At 41.1% G+C, this 20,459-nt stretch overlaps 1 long non-coding RNA gene across 1 annotated transcript in view; it reads left to right on the top strand.

Moving 5' to 3' along the window:
* Nucleotides 1-12,411: 12,411 nt before the first annotated feature.
* The window catches only part of LOC132345185 (uncharacterized), an 80,462-nt gene continuing 72,414 nt past the window's right edge, over nt 12,412-20,459 (top strand). The window contains exon 1 of the long non-coding RNA XR_009494378.1: nt 12,412-12,734. This is a non-coding gene — a long non-coding RNA (uncharacterized lncRNA). The remainder of the gene's footprint in view (nt 12,735-20,459) is intronic.

Below are 20,459 nucleotides of genomic sequence, written 5' to 3'. Positions count from 1 at the left end.
CATCCATACATGACCACTGGAATATCCTCTTATTTCAGGCCCGAACTCTTTGAGTCTTCGTCTAGTATCAATAGGTCTATATTTGGTCTCTGGGCAGGAAAACCTCAAGATCCTCTAGAAGCTATCGACAGGCCCTGGTAGAGATGGCAGGAGAGATTGTAGCTTACCTAAAGCTCGTTTTCTTCTCCTCCCTTGGCCAGCTTTGCACTCCTGATGCTGTGCCATTTAGGTCACGGAAAGAAACTGAGGATTGGTACTTTGCATGTGTATCTTATGATCATCTAAAGCTGTGCCATCCAACAAGTCAATCACCTGCCACTGGCACCTATTAAATAGTTGAAACATGACTGGTCTGAATGAAATGTCTTGTATGTGAAGGATACAGGATACACGTCAAAAACAATGTAAAAAAAAGTCAGTGAAAGGGTTACTCAGTCATGTCCGACTCTTTGTGATCCCATGGACTGTAGCCTGCCAGGCTCCTCTGTCCATGGAATTCTCCAGGCAAGGATACTGGAGTGGGTAGCCATTCCATTCTCCAGTGGATCTTCCCAACCCAGGGATCAAACTCAAGTCTCCTACATTGCAGGCAGATTCTGAGCCACCAGGGAAGTTCAAGAATACCAGAGTGGTTAGCCATTCCCTTCATCAGGAGATCTTCCCAACCCTGAGATTGAACCGGGGTCTCCTGTATTGCAGGCAGATTCTTTACCATCTGAGCCACCAGGAAAGTAAAAAACAGAACTGTCAGCTAGCTCATGAATAATATTATGTTGATTATATGTTGAAGTAATAATAATTTGGTTGACTTGGGTTAAATAAAATGTACTATTCACATTAATTTCACTTGTTTCTTTTCACTTTTTCATGTGGCGACTAGAATATTTCAAAGTAGAGAGGTGTAGCTGGCATTTGGGATCCGTGTGATGTTTCTCTTCCTGACACTGTTTTAACCAGCTCCCTCCACCAGCTGCTGAGGTGGGAGAAAGCAGCACCTACCCTGACCTCCATATGCTCTCCCTCTCCCCTCTTTCTCAGGAGACAGTTCAACTCAGGACAGGGCAGGGCCGGCCTTGGGCTCTCCTTCTCCTGTGGGTGGCATGGCCAGAGGCTTTTCTGGGCAAAAGAATCATCTTCCCTAAATTTATGGAAAATACTATGATTTAATTTTTTGGCTTGATCTTTATTATGCCAAAAGAATGCAGAAAATTCTTTTCCTTGCCTTCCCATGAAGCCTGGCTTTAAAGTTTTATTGTCTTTGACAGTCAAAGTTTTGTAGTAGCTCAGGTCTTCCAGCTGGTATTTGCCCTACCTCTGAAATACCCAAATTGTGTCCTCCTGCCCTTTTCTTTTCTTGATGGGAAACCCATATATATACATAACATATACATATATATAATATTTATATGAAATATATATGTATAATATATGAATATGATATCCTACAGTATTACACAAAAAATACTGTCATTATATCAATATTATTCCACTTTTTACCTAGTGAGATTTTTGTAATCTGAATTTTTCTCTCTAAGATTGTAACTTGAGGGAAGCAGGATGGCCTGGCAAGGACAGGATGTAAAAGAATATCATGATTGTCAACAAAAAAATTTCTATTTATTCCATTTACATCTGTGATCCCCTTCCTCAGCCCACCCATGATAGGAAATCTGATTCTTCACTATCCCTACCCCCTCAACCTCCCCCATCTACAGTATTGCTAGTGGAAATAGCATTCCAAAGCTGTTGACCCAGAAATGATTTGTTTTTGCTTGATTTGAACAGCTCCCGAAACTCTTACCAGGGCTTCCCTGGTGCCTCCCTGATAGCTCAAATGGTAAAGAATGTAATGCAGGAGACCTGGGTTCAATCCCTGGGTTGGAAAGATCCCCTGGAGGAGGGCATGGCAACCCATTCCAGTATTTTTGCCTGGAGAATCCCCATGCACAGAGGAGCCTGGCAGGCTACAGTCATGGGTCACAGAGTTGGACACGACTTCAGCAGCTGCAGCAGCGGTGTGTGTCCTGAGGGTGCGCCGCTTCACTTTGTGCTCGTAAATGTTCTCCTCAAACCACAGACACTTTAGATGGTCCATGTGCTTCCTGCAGTAAACTCTCCAAGCCGTGGAAATAAGTTAGTTCATCTTTACCTTCTGTCAGTGGAAATGAAAAATTGAGTGGCAGTGGAGAGGGGCCCAGGGGAAAGGGAGCTAGCCTTGGAACCATGGGTTTGAGTAGAACATTCTAGTCCTGGTCTAGGGACGAACAGGACAACAGCAGGGGTCCAGATTTCTGGCTACAGAGAGGAGCATGAGGAGGAAAACAGAGTCTGGTCAAGTGATGCCGGCCCTGTTCTTTCCCAGGGTGCCTGATCCTGTCTGCCAGTTCACCTGTGAGTGAGGAGCAAGTCCCCTTTCTTTCTATCAAGTAAATACATAAAAAGTGGTTTGGACAGAAAGTAGAACACTTCTCAGGGCTGCAGGGAGGGAAGTAGGGAAGAGAAGTTACTGTTTAATGGTCTGGAGTTTCTGTTTGAAATCATGAAAAAGTTCTGGAAATGGAAAGTGGGGAGAGTAGTGGTGGTCACAAAACACTGTGAATATACTTAATGCTGCTGGGCTTAAAAATTGATAAGGTGGTAAACTTTATGATATATATTTCTTAGCACAATAAAAATTGTATATACATATATGTGTGTGTATCTGTATATACGTACATACAATGAATTCTATAAAAATAAAAACATTAATGTGGTTGAGATTCATGGATTGCAAGTGCTAAGTGGGCAAAAACTGGACAACTGCTTATATGAAAGGAATGGAGATGGCAGAGGAAATGTCACAGGAGGAAAAGATGCAGCAGATGCTCACAGCAGCAGCACAGAGGAGCTGACAGACAAGTGACCCCTCGGAGAGTCCAAGCTGAATGACTAGAGGAGCCTCCTCCCATCAGAAATATTTAAGTCAGTAATTTGCAATTGATTGAGTAAAGCCTGAGAAAAATGCACGCACTTTGGCAATAGGCGGTACCTGTAACACTTCAGTGTAGGAACTTATTTTAAAATGAGCACATTGAAACTGTCTAATAATATCAATACCAGCTGTCTCTGCAGCAAGAGTAGTTTTGTAACACAGATTGGTTGGTTTCAAGCCTAGGAGGCAAGAAACCCAAGTTCCTTTGGTGTCTGACCCATATCTCACACCTGTGCAATGGTAGTACTTATGGCTCCCATCTCAGGCTGGGGCATGAATGAATTCAGCTTCGTTTGACAATAATTCAGAAGGTGGTGCTTCTATACAAGTGTACAATTATTAGATTTCTATCTCCAAAATATAATTGGCAGTGCATGCATCCAATATGGCTCTATCAGTAGACAACAAAAGATAAGGTAATAATGTAATGTGAACACAGAAAATAAGGAGGAATAGTAAGATTACCTGGCGAAAAAATATTGACTGAGTTGATTAGAACATATGGCAGAGAAATTGTATCCTTTTATTCAAATAGAGTGTTTACTATGACAACCTCCACACCAGCCAATAACTCCAAATAGCTTTAGGAGATATGTTGTGGAGGGAAATAAGTTCTCCTTCTGTGGCTTTATCATGGAGTCAGTACTACTGTTAGCCAGAGGCGGTCCTGGCCTCATAAATACAGAACTTTTGCAGGATAGCGTTGTCTCCATACATGAGCTTTAGAAGGTTGTCAAGGACATAATCACTTGACAGAAAAATTCCATACTACAAGTACCAACTTGCCCAAGTACTCCCAAGGCTGCCAGCTATAAAATATGTTGATATAAAACTGCCAATGCTGGCCAAGGCATGCAGGGAATCATTCAGACACGGTGTTGGACAAGGAGCATATAAAGACTGACATTCTAAATTGGACTGGCCCAATCTGGGAGCACATTTCACAGCTTCCCCACTTTGAGTGGAACAGTCCTAAAAGTGCCAAAAGGGAACCTCAATTGCCTGCAGTCCTGCACATGTGATCCTAGAACTACTGGGTGGGACCTGGGAAAGCCTTGTTGTATTTTCCTGGTGCTTGTTATTAGCATCATTCCTTTCATCCTCTAACACTTCCCCCCCCCCGCCACCATCATCCTCATAAAAGGCAGGAATCTCAGCTTGGGTTTAGGCTGTTCCTACTCCTCCTGTTTTCAGTTCAGTTCAGTTCAGTTCAGTCGTTCAGTCGTGTCCGACTCTTTGCAACTCCATAAACCGCAGCACGCCAGGCCTCCAGGTCCATCACCAACTCCCGGAATTTTCCAAAACTCACATCCATCCAACCATCTCACCCTCTGTTGGCCTCTTCTCCTCCAGCCTTCAATCTTTCCCAGTATCAGGGTCTTTTCTTTTTTTTTTTTTAATTTAATTTTATTTTTAAACTTTACAATATTGTGTTAGTTTTGCCAAATATCAAAATGAATCCGCCACAGGTATACATGTGTTCCCCATCCTGAACCCTCCTCCCTCCCCATACCATCCCTCTGGGTCGTCCCAGTGCACCAGCTCCAGGCATCCAGTATTGTGCATCGAACCTGGACTGGTGACTCGTTTCATACATGATATTATACATGTTTCAATGCCATTCTCCCAAATCTTCCCACCCTCTCCCTGTCCCGCAGAGTCCATAAGACTGTTCTATACATCAGTGTCTCTTTTGCTGTCTCGTACACAGGGTTATTGTTACCATCTTTCTAAATTCCATATATATGTGTTAGTATACTGTATTGGTGTTTTTCTTTCTGGCTTACTTCACTCTGTATAATAGTCTCCAGTTTCATCCACCTCATTAGAACTGATTCAAATGTATTCTTTTTAATGGCTGAGTAATACTCCATTGTGTATATGTACCACTGCCTTCTTATCCATTCGTCTGCTGATGGACATCTAGGTTGCTTCCATGTCCTGGCTATTATAAACAGTGCTGCTATGAACATTGGGGTACATGTGTCTCTTTCCCTTCTGGTTTCCTCAGTGTGTATGCCCAGCAGTAGGATTGCTGGATCATAAGGTAGTTTTATTTCTAGTTTTTTAAGGAATCTCCACACTGTTCTCCCTAGGGGCTATACTAGTTTGCATTCCCAGCAACAGTGTAAGAGGGTTCCCTTTTCTCCACACCCTCTCCAGCATTTATTGTTTGTAGACTTTTGGATCGCAGCCATTCTAACTGGTGTGAAATGGTACCTCATAGTGGTTTTGATTTGCATTTCTTTGATAATGAGTGATGTTGAGCATCTTTTCATGTGTTTGTTAGCCATCTGTATGTCTTCTTTGGAGAAATGTCTATTTAGTTCTTTGGCCCATTTTTTGATTGGGTCATTTATTTTTCTGGAGTTGAGCTGTAGGAGTTGCTTGTATTTTTTTGAGATTAGTTGTTTGTCAGTTGCTTCATTTGTTATTATTTTCTCCCATTCTGAAGGCTGCCTTTTCACCTTGCTAATAGTTTCCTTTGTTGTGCAGAAGCTTTTAAGTTTAATTAGGTCCCATTTGTTTATTTTTGCTTTTATTTCCAATATTCTGGGAGGTGGGTCATAGAGGATCCTGCTGTGATGTATGTCAGAGAGTGTTTTGCCTATGTTCTCCTCTAGGAGTTTTATAGTTTCTGGTCTTACGTTTAGATCTTTAATCCATTTTTAGTTTATTTTTGTGTATGGTGTTAGAAAGTGTTCTAGTTTTATTCTTTTACAAGTGGTTGGCCAATTTTCCCAGCACCACTTGTTAAAGAGATTGTCTTGAATCCATTGTATATTCTTGCCTCCTTTGTCAAAGATAAGGTGTCCATATGTGCATGGATTTATCTCTGGGCTTTCTGTTTTGTTCCATTGATCAATATTTCTGTCTTTGTGCCAGTACCACACTGTCTTGATGACTGTGGCTTTGTAGTAGAGCCTGAAGTCAGGTAGGTTGATTCCTCCAGTTTCATTCTTCTTTCTCAAGATAGCTTTGGCTATCTGAGGTTTTTTGTATTTCCATACAAATTGTGAAATTATTTGTTCTAGCTCTGTGAAGAATACTGTTGGTAGCTTGATAGGGATTGCATTGAATCTATAAATTGCTTTGGGTAGTATACTCATTTTCACTATATTGATTCTTCCAATCCATGAACATGGTGTATTTCTCCATCTATTAGTGTCTTCTTTGATTTCTTTCACCAGTGTTTTATAGTTTTCTATATACAGGTCTTTAGTTTCTTTAGGTAGATATATTTCTAAGTATTTTATTCTTTCCGTTGCAGTGGTGAATGGAATTGTTTCCTTAATTTCTTTTTCTGTTTTCTCATTATTAGTGTATAGGAATGCAAGGGATTTCTGTGTGCTGATTTTATATCCTGCAACTTTACTATAATCATTGATTAGTTCTAGTAATGCAAGGCTGGTGGACCCCACCCCGCCCCCTCGCGGGAAAGCTGTGGGGATGCGCCAGGGGCCTCCCAGTTATTCTACACCTCTCACATCTCTTCACCGTGCCAGACTAGAGTCAAGCTCAACAGGGTCTTCTTTCCCCGCTAATTCCGCCAAGCCCGTTCCCTTGGCTGTGGTTTCGCTGGATAGTAGGTAGGGACAGTAGGAATCTCGTTCATCCATTCATGCGCATCACTAATTAGATGACGAGGCATTTGGCTACCTTAAGAGAGTCATAGTTACTCCCGCCGTTTACCCCACGTTTCATTGAATGTCTTCACTTTGACACTCAGAGCACTGGGCAGAAATCACATCGTGTCAACACCCGCCGCGGGCCTTCACGATCAGGGTCTTTTCAAATGAGTCAGCTCTTCTCATCAGGTGGCCACAGTATTGGAGTTTCAGCTTCAACATCAGTCCTTCCAATGAACACCCAGGACTGATCTCCTTTAGGATGGACTGGTTGGATCTCCTTGCAGTCCAAGGGACTCTCAAGAGTCTTCTCCAACACCACAGTTCAAAAGCATCAATTCTTTGGTGCTCAGCTTTCTTTATAGCCCAACTCTCACATTCATACATGACTACTGGAAAAATCATAGCTTTGACTAGATGGACCTTTGTTGGCAAAGCAATATCTCTGCTTTTTAATATGCTGTCTAGGTTGGTCATAGCTTTTCTTCCAAGGAGTAAGCGTCTTTTAATTTCATGGCTGCAGTCACCATCTGCAGTGATTTTGGAGCCCAAGAAAATAAAGTCAGCCACTGTTTCCACTGTTTCCCCACCTATTTGCCATGAAGTGATGGGACTGGATGCCGTGATCTTAGTTTTCTAAATGTTGAGCTTTAAGCTAACTTTTTCACTCTCTTCTTTCACTTTCATCAAGGGGCTCTTTAGTTCTGCTTCACTTTCTGCCATAAGGTGGTGTCATCTGCATATCTGAGGTTATTGATATTTCTCCTGGCAATATGGATTCCAGCCTGTGCTTCATCCAGCCCAGCATTTCTCATGATGTACTCTGCATATAAGTTAAATAAGCAGGGTGACAATATACAGCCTTGACATACTCCTTTTCCTATTTGAAACCAGTCTATTGTTCCATGTCCAGTTCTAACTGTTGCTTCCTGACCTGCATACAGGTTTCTCAAGAGGCAGGTCAGGTGGTCTGGTATTCCCATCTCTTTCAGAATTTCCCACAGTTTTTTGTGATCCACACAGTCAGAGGCTTTGGCATAGTCAAAGCCTCCTGCTTTACTGCTTCCTAACTTCCTTTCTCCAACCTAGGGCATCTGGCCTCACTTAAGTGATGGCAAGAATGGTGGCAATCTGGCTCCTTATTACTTCTACCGCATAACATTATCCCAACTTAGATTTCCTATCTCCTAGTGGGCTGCCATCTGTGGGGTCGCACAGAGTCGGACAGGACTGAAGCGACTTAGCAGCAGCAGCAGCAGCAGCAGCAAAATACTCTTAAGAGATGAAGACAAAAGCTAAATCTGGTGTTGTTGGCCCTACAAAATCCACTTACACAGTTCTCACTAGTGTCATATTCATAGAGATAGTGTGTCCACAGTGACACACTATATGTTGCTATACCATCACATTTAAGACATGCATCTTAGGCTAAATTCACTGTACCATATCTTATAATGTGGCATAGGACTCTTTAGAAAAGACCCATTTTATTCTTTTCCTTCTTTGCTTAGTTGAGTAGCTATTTCTAGCTTTTTCAGCCATCCTCCTAATCATTGCCTCCCGTGTCAATAAAGAGCAAGAACCTAACATTCACTTGCTGGATTCTTGAATAATTCTCAACCCCTCCTTCTTTGTTACTTTCCAAAATGTTAAACTCATAAAACATAGGTCTTCTGATTCACAGCTGGATGTGCTTAACCCAACCTAGAAGCCTGTGCTTTGTGCTTTTAAATTATTTAGACCTGACAGAGAAGTCTGAATCTGTTTCATCTTCACCTTGTCTTTTTTAATATTTTTTTTTCATCTTACAGTGTTCCCATTAGTCCTCATGGGCATGCTTATGGGCTAATATAGCCCCAGAAATCACCTTCTGGCATTGAAAATTCTGCCTTGGGGCTTCTAAAGCACTGGAAAGTCTGCAGGGACCCCTCTCCTCCAGGCCAGTTGAGTCGACTCCCTGGATCTTTAGAGGAATAAGAAACACACCCTGACAGTAATTCCCTCCATCGGTACGCGGGTGCTATATGCCCGCAATTGAATGTTACATGTGGATTTTAGTTTATATTATTTCAAACATATACATTCATGCTATTGGAATGTCATTTTTTCCACTGTAGGTGCAAAGGTGATATGTGCTAAGTTAAAAGGGACTTGTGCTGTAGCAGTGAAGCAAATGAACAAATACTATTTGGTGTGATGCTGTTGGGACAGAGGCCTGGCAGTGTGGTGTTGCCATGCTGTCACAGGTGCCAGAAGCCTTGCCCTTTGGTTGGAAAACCTCAGGCCTTGCTGGATGACACAAAAACGTCAAACCAAGTATCGGATTCCTCCTATGCTTTGCATACCCTCTTAAGATAGTCTTCTCTGAGAAAGCAGGCATTTTCTGGTCAAATTAGTTTGCATCTGTATGTGACTTTCAGTTTGGCTGGAGGTGAACATTTTCTGATCTCATAGAAACAAAGAAACCTTCTTCAGGAAGAATACATGTCTGTTGCTTTATCAAAACTCTGAGGAAGAACACAGATCAGGTATAACATGTGACCAGAATCTCTCCTGCTTTTCTCACTGCTAGAACCACGCAAGGCCCTCTGGGGCTGGCCTGCCGGGTAGGGCAGCGCTCACACTGAAGGCTCTATCAACTGGGATTACTGCCCTTCAGACATCAGAAGACTGGCCCTATCGATTGTGTGCACAGGTGACTCTGCACAGACCTCTGCTAGAACTTTCTGCAGGATACCAAAACAAAACAAACTGGGAATTACATGTTAAAATGTTTACTAAGTATTTGAGGAGATGCCTTCATATAAAGCTAAGTGGGAAAGAAAGTTTACAAAACCGTATGTGTCATATTATTCCATTTTTATTTTAAAATACACACTAAATAAAAGACTAAAAGTAAATACAACAAAATGTTTATAAGAGCTCTGGCTGGTGATATGAAAATCATCATTAGTTTCTTTATCCTTCCAGTGTTTCTTTATGAAAATAAATGCAGATATAATATCAATGTAGTCTTTATTGGAGTATTGTTGTTTAACAGTGTGTTAGTTTCAGGTGTACTATGAAGTGATTTGGTTACACATATACAGATATCTGTTCTTTTTCAAATTCTTTCAGTTATTACAGAATACTGAGAAGAGTTCCCTTTGCTAAACAGTAGGTCATTGTTAGTTACTGATTTTAAATATAGCAGCCTATACATGGCTGCTATTCCCAAACTCCCAATTCTAAAATCCCAATCTATACCTCCCCCACCCATTCCCCTGGTAACCATAAATTCATTCTCTAAATCTGTGAGTCTGTTCCTATTTTGCAAATAAATTCATTTGTGTCATTTTTAAGATTTCACATATAAATGATACCATATGATATTTGTCTTTGGCTGACTCACTTAGTTTGATAATCTCTAGGTTCATCCATGTTGCTGCAAATGGCATTATTTTGTTCTTTCTAATGGCTGAGTAATATTCCACTGTATATATGTACCACATTGTCTTTATCCATTCATCTGTTAATGAGCATTTAGGTTGCTTCCATGTCTTGGCTGTTGTAGACAGTGCTTCAGTGAACAGTGGGGTGCATATATCCTTTTAAACCATGTTTTTCTCTGAGTATATGCCCAGGAGTGGGATTACTGGGTCATATGGTAGCTCAATTTTTAGTTTTTTAAGGAACCTCCATGCTGTTCTCCATAGTGGCTGTACCAACTTACATTCCTACCAATAGCATAGGAGGTTCCTTTCTTTCCAAGCCCTCTTTATCTTTTATTATTTGTTGACTTTTTGATGACGTCTCTGCTTTTTAATATGCTGTCTAGGTTGGTCATAGCTTTTCTTCCAAGGAACAAATTAAAAGACACTTGCTGCTTGGAAGAAAATCTATGACCAACCTAGATAGCATATGAAAAAGTAGAGACTTTACTTTGCCAACAAAGGTCCATCTAGTCAAAGCTACGTATGGATGTGAGAGTTGGACTATAAAGAAAGCTGAGTGCCAAAGAATTGATGCTTTTGAACTGTGATGTAGGAGAAGACTCTCGAGAGTCCCTTGGACTGCAAGGAGATCCAACTGGTCCATCCTAAAGGAGATCAGTCCTGGGTGTTCATTGGCAGGAGTGATGCTGAAGCTGAAGCTCCAATACTGTGGCCACCTGATGCGAAGAGCTGGCTCATTGGAAAAGACCCTGATGCTGGAAAAGATTGAAGGCAGGAGGAGAAGGAGCCGACAGAGGATGAGATGGTTGCATGGCGTCACCGACGCAATGGACATGAGTTTGAGTAAGCTCCAGGAGTTGATGATGGACAGGGAAGCCTGTTGTGCTGCAGTGTATGGGGTCACAAAGAGTCAGACATGACTGAGGGACTGAACTGACTCATTCTGACTGGTGTAACATGATACCTCATTGTAGTTTTGATTTGCATTTCTGTAGTAATTAGTGACATTGAGTATCTTTTCATGTGCCTCTTGAACATCTGTATGTCTTCTTTGGAGACATGTACATTTAGGTCCTCTGCCCATTTTTTGATTGAGTTGTTTATTTTTTTTATATTGAGCCATATGAGCTATTTGTAAATTTTGGAGACTAATCCCTTGTTGGTTGTATCATTTGTACATATTTTCTCTCATTCTGTGGATTATCTTTTTGTATTGTTTATGGTATCCTTTGCTGTGCAAAATGTGATATATATTCTTTTAAATATTTTTTGATATATATTCTTATTAATCCTCTTTTTTACACAAAGGATAGCTTACATTTTTACTAGATTATTCTGTGTGAATACAAACAAGTTCTAAACCTCAAGGGCTTTCAAAGCACACTTTCCTTTCTTACTCACTTGATATATGGGGAGCTCTGCTCCAATTAGCTCTGCTGCTCATTGTAGGTAGGCTTACTAAGTTATTTTTCTGGATCCAGACCAAAGGAGCAGCTGCTGCCTGAGACATGCTCTTCCTATGGTTTGGGGAGAAACAAACAAACTGGAAGAAATTCATGATGCCTTAGGGGACTCAGACATGACATGCATCACATTACTCCACTGGCTGTAGCCTGTCACATGGCCAAGCCCAACATCAGGGATGTATTATCTTACTGGAGAGCAATGCTTTGCACAGTGTTTTTCTTAATAGTATGGCCTCAGGATGTACTCATGTGAATATAGAAAGGGCTTCTTCACTTTTTAAATACCTACATGGTACTTCATCAGGAAGATATGCTGCTCTAGCTTATTTAACCACTCCTCTATTGATGGAAATTTGGGCTGTTTCCAGTCTTTTATAATGGCAAACAATGTTGAAATGAATAATCTTGTCCATGTGTCATTTCATATGTGCTCAGTTGTATAGTAGGATAAAGGCCAAGCTACCCTAAGAAAAGAATACTGATATACAGTGGCTTAAGGTTGTTTCCTTGAGGTAACAGTCCTAAGGGGCAGGGTATGGGGAGTCCAATGTGATGGTGTGTGTTTCTTGGGATCATTCAAGGGTATCTAAGTTCATTTGGGTGGCTGTAGCAAACTGCCATATAGACAGGGTAACTTGAACAATCAAAGATTTCTTTCTCACTGGAAGCTATGAAGTTCCAAATCAGGCATAGGCAGATTCAATGTCTGGTGAAAGCCTGCTTCCTGGTTCATAGACACCTGTTGCCTCGTGTATTCTTACATGGCAGAGAGGGCAATGGTGCTCTCCAGTGCATCTTTTATAAAGGCACTAACCCCATTCATGAAGGCTCCACCCTTATGACCTGATCACCTCCCAAAGGTCCTACCTCATAATACCATCACATTGGCAGTTAGGATTTCAACATATGGATTCTGAGGGGACACAAACAGTGCATAGCAAGGAGCTAGGTTCCTTCCATCTCATTCCTCCGACTTTTCTCAAAGTCTTAGTCTGCATCATTGAAATCATCATGGACACATCCATCTTTCAGGTCACAGGAAGGAAAAGTGAGGTCATTGAGAAGTACATGTCCAACCTGTGAGGACCCAGTCCAAGAAGTGGCGAATGTTGTCCCATCATGCTCCACTGACCAAGACTTAAAGACACAGCTACCGCTAGCTGCAAAGGAGGATGGGAAATGCAGCATGAAACTGGGCAGCCATATGCCAGATACATTCTTTCCTCAGGAGAAGGTGAGAATAGGCATATCCATAAGTGAAACTCCTAGGAACAGAACGAGTGCCTCAAAGGATAGATATGTTTGTAATTTTGGAATATAGTACTGAAGTGTACTCCATAGGAGTTGAACCATCTAGTGTTCCCACCAGCTTTGTAGGACAGTCTGTTTCTCATCTTCCCTCTGTGGCACAAAAGTGTGTTGTCAAACTTGTGTTTGTATTTTTTCTTTTTTACCAATTTACACATAAAACTATCTTAGTGTTGTTTTGATTGAATTTCTCTTATTTTGAATGAAATTAAGAATGATTTCATACATTTTGTATTTCCTTTTCTAAGAATTATCTCTTCTGATTTCTTGCCTATTTTTCTACTGGATTGTTAGTCATTTGCCTGTGATATGATTTGCAAGTATTACTTTACCCCCAGCTTGTCACTTGTCTTTTGACTTTGCATAGGATTGCATTTGTTACCATGTTTGGAAAATCTTTTCCCTTCTCTGACTCTAGTGTCTAAAGACATTTTTGATTGTCACAAATGGGAAGACAGGGTTGACAGGTATCTGGAGGGTAGAGGCCAAAGATGCTGTTATAGATCCTACAATGCCCAAGAAATAATCCTACAATAAGAAATTATCCAGCCTGGAATATTATTAGTGCTGAGTGGAGAAACCCTGTTTAAAGGAATCAGCTCATGATTTTTGGTAATAACTTAGAACATGTCATATTTTACATTTAAATCTTCAATCCACTTAGAATTTATCCTGCTTAGCTGTATAAAGTAAGTGTACCAGTTTATCTTTTCTAGATGAGTTCCCTTCAATTATTACTCCATGTTATCTATTGTTATATAACAAAATACCCAGATCTTACCATACTAAACACTAACATTTATTGTGATATATAGATTAGAAGTGTGAGAGTGACTTTTCTGGTTGACTCTGGCTTAGGATTGATCATAAAGTTGTAGTTCAGCTGTTGGCTAGGAATACAGTCTTTTAGAGGGTCAAAGATTTGTTTCCTAGATCATTCCCTGGGTTGTCAGCAGCCTTTGGCTTCTTACTCTCTGTGGGCTAGCAGCCCCAGTTCCTCACCACATGGTCCTCTTCATAGGGTACATGATGGTCCTCATGATACAGCATCTGGCTTCCCCAGAGAGTGATCCAAACCAGAAAGAGAACACCTAAGACAAATGCTGGAGGTTGTATGTTTGTTTGTTTTAATAGCACAGTCTTAGAAGTGACATGTGATCCTTTCTGCAATATTCTATTTATTAGAAGTGACTAAGTCAAATCCTAACTCAAGGACAGGAGTTAAGCTCCATCTCTTGAAATGAGAAGTATCAAAGAATTTGTGGATCTATTTCGAAAACTACCATACTCTGCTTGTCAGTATGCTTCCTATATTACATACTTAATTCCCAAGGGGACTGTGCTAATTTCTGTAGTTAATGTGCATTGCTTCTGACAAATTTTTGCTAGGTAATTTTAAAAATCATGCCTCTGTCCATATTTCGTGCTAAGGGATTTGTTCATATTCACAAACTATTTTGTGCACTTCTACTAGTCTGGTGGATCAAATGATATTATGGATGTGAAAGTACTTTGCAAACTCTAAAAGATACACGTTACCATAAAATTTTATTATTATTATTTTTGTGTGAAGATAGAGCCAAAAAATTCCATATTAGATTTCCTATTTGATTTGCTGAAATTGGTTCTTGGATCCAAGTTGGAATGTAAGTTGTGGGCCAGTTGTGGAATTTTCCATCATAACATTTCCTCTGGATTCAAACTGAACTGAAACTCAACCCAGGGAACAAACATAAAATATGTCAACTAGTGGATATTCACTGAGTCTTATCTGCCTCTTCTAGGGGTGTCAGTTTATCTTTTATGTTGTTTTTTGGGCAATCACAGTTTTTACAGGTGTGTATAAATGTGTGTGGCTGTATTTGGATATGAAAACAGGAATGTATGACTCTCACATGATAGAACACCAACAGGATTTGCTAAAGATCTGTTGCGTAATATGAGACACTCTAGTGAGCATGTCATCCAAACTTCTCTAAAATTCTGCCTATAGAATCTTTCCTTGGTTCTGTTGAACTGTTTTTATTGTTGTTGTTTGTTTTTTAATTGCATTTATATTTTTAGATACAAGTAATCCAAGGACATGTAATATTCAATCCTACTGATAATTGAAGCCTAGTTGAGGAGGAAAGGATAAAAGAAAGAGTAGTACCTTAGAGATGGGCAAGGAACCAGGAAAGGAGGAAACAAAAATTGAGATGAAAAACATTTTCTCTCATAGGCATTCATTGCAATTATTAACATATTTGGATTTTAAAAATATGAAATCTCCAGTTGGCAGTCCATGTGCTGGATTCAACACACAGACATGCTTTGTCCGACCCAAAATCTGTTGAAAAATGTGGAGATTTCCTTAAAAATTGCTGACTTTCCTTAAAAGAACTTGAGTATCTCACCATTCTGGGTCGACATGGTAGCAATCAACAGGAACCAAGTAGGGCCTGTCACCTTTAGCTGGGGTGAGAACCATCCAGGTTGCTCCCATCTCCACCAGTCCTTTATTCCTCCCCGTTGCTGAGGTCACATAGTACTTACCGTTTGTCCTCTTACTTGCACCGCTATTCATGGAGTGGGAAAACATTCCTGTGTGTACTTAAGAGCCTAATAAAAGTGAGACAGAAAAGACAGATTAAAAGGACCACGTATTTTAAGAAAATGACTAGCAGCTTCAGGGTGGGCGTCTACCCTGTGGGCATTTGAGTGGGCACCCCCAGAATTCAACAGTGCTCCAGTCTGTAGCATAATTTCAGTCCTCTGACAGTCTGTGTGCCTGTGTGTTCCTAACATCACAGGCTGCTCAAAATTACAGCAGGCTCTTCAGCATCTGATAGGTTGCAAGGTCTTTCTTTAGAATACTTTTAGTGTCACACCCTGCTGCTAGGAAGCAGGCGTGTGCACGGATTGACAGTTTGTACCAAATGAACCACATTCCCCATCACATTCTTCCTCTGTCCATTGGTGCTGACCTATCAAAGGAGACTGCCTTTGGATTGCAGATTGAGGTTTTTCCATGTGCCGTTCTTAGAGGCAGGTAGGTAGGAGCCTCATCCATTTCAGGTGCCATCATTGGAGCCTATATAGCCATTCTTTTCAGGCTTCCTGGCCCTGTTGTTTTTATTAAGGATGCTTTGGGTGACAGGAGTCAGGGACTGTTTTGTAGGAAATTCTTCAGCAGGGTGCACCCAGAAGGGTACTTACAGCATCACCCCCTGGCCCTTTCAGATGACGCAGTTGCCCTTGCTCAACTCCTGCTCAGCTACCAGAGGGGGATGAGGGACACAGCCTTGCTCACATTAATGAGTGACTGATTATTCCCCGAGGGACAGTGACAGTGTCCCAGGCACCTCATATATGAAGAAGGATGCTCACTCCATCCGTCTCTGCCTCCCTGCCCAGTCTAATTTGACCCGCTGTTCCTGGGTTTGGGCAAGCCAAAATCTGCATGTAGGTTTAGTTTCTCAACAAAAGCACATTCTATTATTCATGTGGCCACAGGTGGCTTTTCTATCCTGAGTAGAAGATAGAGATCAGGACAATGACACTCTCCCCCACCCCACCCCTCAAAAAAATCTTCATTGAGCACAATTTAAATATTCCTAAAGATTATTTGAACCACACATGACAGAGACGCTGAAGGCAGGTTCACTGTGGACACACAAATGTGTTTTGTTTTTCTGTTTTCTTTGTTTTAATCCTCTGCATCTCAATAACATCAGCTTAACAAAAAGGAATTTATTTTTCTCCCTTAGCAAGAAGTCAGATGTCATCAATAGCTCGTGCCCTGTCTTTCTGCTCCCCCAGCACTGGCAGGTTGCTTTCATTTTCATGGTCACGGGAAGGTGACTACATCTTCAGCCTTATCTATGCATTCCAGTGAAGAAGAAAATAGAAGAAGAAAAGAGAGGTGCCTGTATTGGTAAAGCAAAAACTCTCCCAGAAATCCCGAACAGAAGTTTTCTTATATGTCACTGGCCATATCTATGTCAGTGTAGCCATCTCTAGGGAAAGGAGGCCTTCTAGAGTGTTTTAACTGAGTGTATTTCTGTCCTCCTCTCTCCTACAATCTGCCTGTGTTATATGAATAAAGAAGGGATAGGAAGACAGGTAACTAGCAGTGTCTGTCCATTCTTATTAATTCCAGAAAAACATATAAGCATATTCTGGCAATTATTTTTCCCTATTTCCTTTCATTCTTAATTTCCTACTACCTAATGCCTCCTTTGAAATAGGAGAGTCACTGCTCTGTGGAGGTATTTGAAAAGAGGATTTGGGGTGTTTACAAAAATGTGGTCAGTCTAATAGCTAAATATGAGACACTTAGGGGATCTGGCCATTCTCTGAACCTTGTGTCTGTGCGGATGGAAGTGGAATGAAGCTGCGTTGTTCTCTACCAGGCACCCTTCCCAGCCTAAGAGCAATTTTGATATTCTTTGTGCTAACTACCCATTTCTGATTCTCCCAGACATTTCCCTCACCTTCTCTGCAGATCAGTCAAAGGCTGAGTTTTTTTTTTTTTTTTTTTTTATCATTATTAGTATTGGCTTTGGGACGATAGCCTGCTGCAGTGTGCAAACACAAGCAAAGCAAATACATGACAACATGAATAAATTCATTTAAAGTAAACTACATTCTCATAATTACTTTCTTGGCTATTCAGCATAGTTTTTTCTCCTCAGGCAGCATGGATAATCATGACTATCATTACTGCTCATATCATTAACATTAATAATAATAGCATTTGTTGAAGACCTTAGAATGTCATAGCTCTGTAAAGAACATAGCTGGGACCCAGATGATGGGCTTCTACTCTACAATAAATACGCATAGGGGGCTTCAAAATCCTAGGAGGAAATAATAAATTCTTTGTAGAAATTTTATGTACAGGTTGCATGAAAGTGAACGTGAAAGTCGCTCAGTCATGTCTGACTCTTTGCGACCCCATGAACTATACAGTCCAAGGAATTCTCTACGCCAGAATACTGGAGTAGGTAGCCTTTCCCTTCCCCAGAGGATCTTTCCATCCCAAGGATTGAACCCAGGTCTCCCACATTACAGGTGGATTCTTTACCAGCTGAGCCACAACCAGTGAAATTAGACTCTTCTAGAATTACATTTAGGAGAAGGCAGTGGCACCCCACTCCAGTACTCTTGCCTGGAAAATCCCATGGACGGAGGGGCCTGGTGGGCTACAGTACATGGGGTCGCAAAGAGTCGGACACAACTGACTCAACTTAGCAGCAGCAGAATTACATTTGGACTCTTGGATATTTTCCTAAAAGTTAGGTGTGTTCAGTTAAAGCCAGATATTTAGTCAAACCTTTTGGATGTCAGCCCATAATTGAATATTAAGCCATCAGTACAACCAGATTGCTGGATATTTTGGTAAAGCCAAAAAGTGATGAAGAGATAAAATATTGGCAGGTGGATGCTTGAGATGGTAGAGAAAGGAGCCATTGGCAAAGGTGCCATTATCTGGATTCCAGTCAAACTCATGTATAGAAATCTCCCCATGTATTGCTAAGGTTTGAAAGTTGGAGTTCATTATTTTTGTGGGGGTAACTTCACTCACAGTGGCAAAGTTTGGAGCTCCTTTATACCAGAGGTTGATATCCATCTTTGAATTTTAACACCCAGCCCAAAGTAGAAAGTGTATACTAAATGTTAGTTGAATAAATGGATGAGTGAAAAGGTAAGTAAACTTGAATTACATTAGCCTTAACTAATTGCTTGATTAACACAACCAAAATCTGAATGGGATGCTAGGGGAAGTGAATATGTAGGGTTAGATGTTTTCTTAAAGAATAAAGAGGATTATTATAGAAGATGACATCCCTGGTAGCTCAGACAATAAAGAATCTGCCTGCAGTGTGGGAGACCGGGGTTTGATCCCTGGGATAGGAAAATCCCCTGGAGAAGGGAATGGCAACCCACTTCAGTATTCTTGCCTGGAGAATTCCATGACAGAGGAGCCTGGCAGGCTACACTGCATGGGGTCGCAAAGACTCAGACATGACTGAGTGACTAACACTTTCACTTTCATAGGAGATGAAGGAGGAGCACTACAAGTCATACTCCATGACTCTGGGCAAGTTACTTAACATTTTTAAACCTCAGACAGTGCATACCTCATGGAACTACTATAAAGGTAAAGTAATATGTTTAAAGCATTGAGCACAGTACTTGGTGTTTTGTAACTTGTCGCTCAACCTCAGATGTTACAGGGTTGTTTTCATTCCTCTGGGTACTCAAAGAAATTATAGACCAAGGATCAACTTGAGGAGTGTAGTGATATCAGTGAGTCTTGTGATTTGTAGGGGCTGCTCTTTCTCAATTATGATCCCATCATCTGGTTATGAACTTTGCTCAAAGGAGCAGTGAAGGGAGGAGCACTGCAACCCTGAGGTCAGGCCGACCTTCGTAGCCCCAGCTACAACTCTCATGAGATGGAGGTGCTTAATGACAATGACACTGGGGAGTTTGGAGAGGAGAATTGCCCTGGGGGAAAAAAAAAATTAAGAAGATCAGTGGGGAGGAAATGGGAGGTATGAGGAAATTCTCTCTGAAGATGAGATTTGGGTTCATTCCAGGGAGAAATGGGAACCTTTTCCTGTCAAGACAGAAGTGTGGCTTCCTGGGTGAAAAAGGGAAGAGTTCCACTCCATGATTTTGGGGGGACATATTCGAAAACCAAGTCAGTGTGATTCAAATCACAGGGCACCTCTGAGTGCATGAAGTGGAATACTCATGGAATTTGAGTTGGCAAGAAAGAGCATTCTTCCCAATATCCTAGCAAAGACAGGGATCATTATCAAGACTTTCTAAGGCTGTCTTCAAACCTGCCATTAGCTCCCTGACTATCTGGTCTACGCCTCTAACATCTCAACCCCTAGCTACTCAGTTCAGTACTCCACTGACTCTGGAATGCATGCTTTTCATTCCTTTCATATCAGGATTCTGGGCTTTGCTTCCAATTCATCCTCCCCACAGCAGCCAGAGTACTTTCTAAAACAAAGCCTGAAGGTCTTATTTCCTTGTTAAAATGCCAATCCTTGGCTTTCCAAAGCTTTCAGGAAACAGTTTTCACTGGCTGCTAACATCACATCCCAGCAACATGGAAATGTGTATATATTCCTTTTCTCTCCACCTTTCTGCACCACATAAACAGTCTTTCCTCTCTTTTCCTACCTGGTGTATTTCACTCATCTTTCAGTAATTGCTCCAGCAGTCTTTTGGACCTTTTCCCCATCATCCATAAACTAGGTTAGATGCTCCTCCTCTGCCTACTTAATCCCAGTGCCCCTGCTTACCGCCAATCTTCCCAGGTCTCATTATCTTTTTATGTGTCCTTATCACTCATGGGTTTGTGTGTGCCTCGAGGGTCTTATTTATTTTATGTAGACAGTATCAGGTACTTGGTAAGTGGTGAGAAGGTTTTCCTAGAATAAAAAGACAAATGAATGAACGCATCATGACTTGAACCAGAATACATGCTGAAAAATCAGCCTCGGTTTAAGATGGTGTTCTATGAAATTCAAGAATTTTTTTTTCCTTGGGTCTGACCTTCATAGGTTCTTGTTTCTTGGGTCTGACCTTCACAGGTTCACTTATTGGTCTCCCCATGTGTTTCTTTTTCTAATTATTTATGGCAGCA

This window comes from Bos taurus, chromosome 4 (assembly GCF_002263795.3).
Source record: "Bos taurus isolate L1 Dominette 01449 registration number 42190680 breed Hereford chromosome 4, ARS-UCD2.0, whole genome shotgun sequence".
Taxonomy (NCBI): domain Eukaryota; kingdom Metazoa; phylum Chordata; class Mammalia; order Artiodactyla; family Bovidae; genus Bos; species Bos taurus.
The sequence above is the reverse complement of the archived record's forward strand: the minus strand, read 5'-3'. Positions and strand labels throughout refer to the sequence as shown.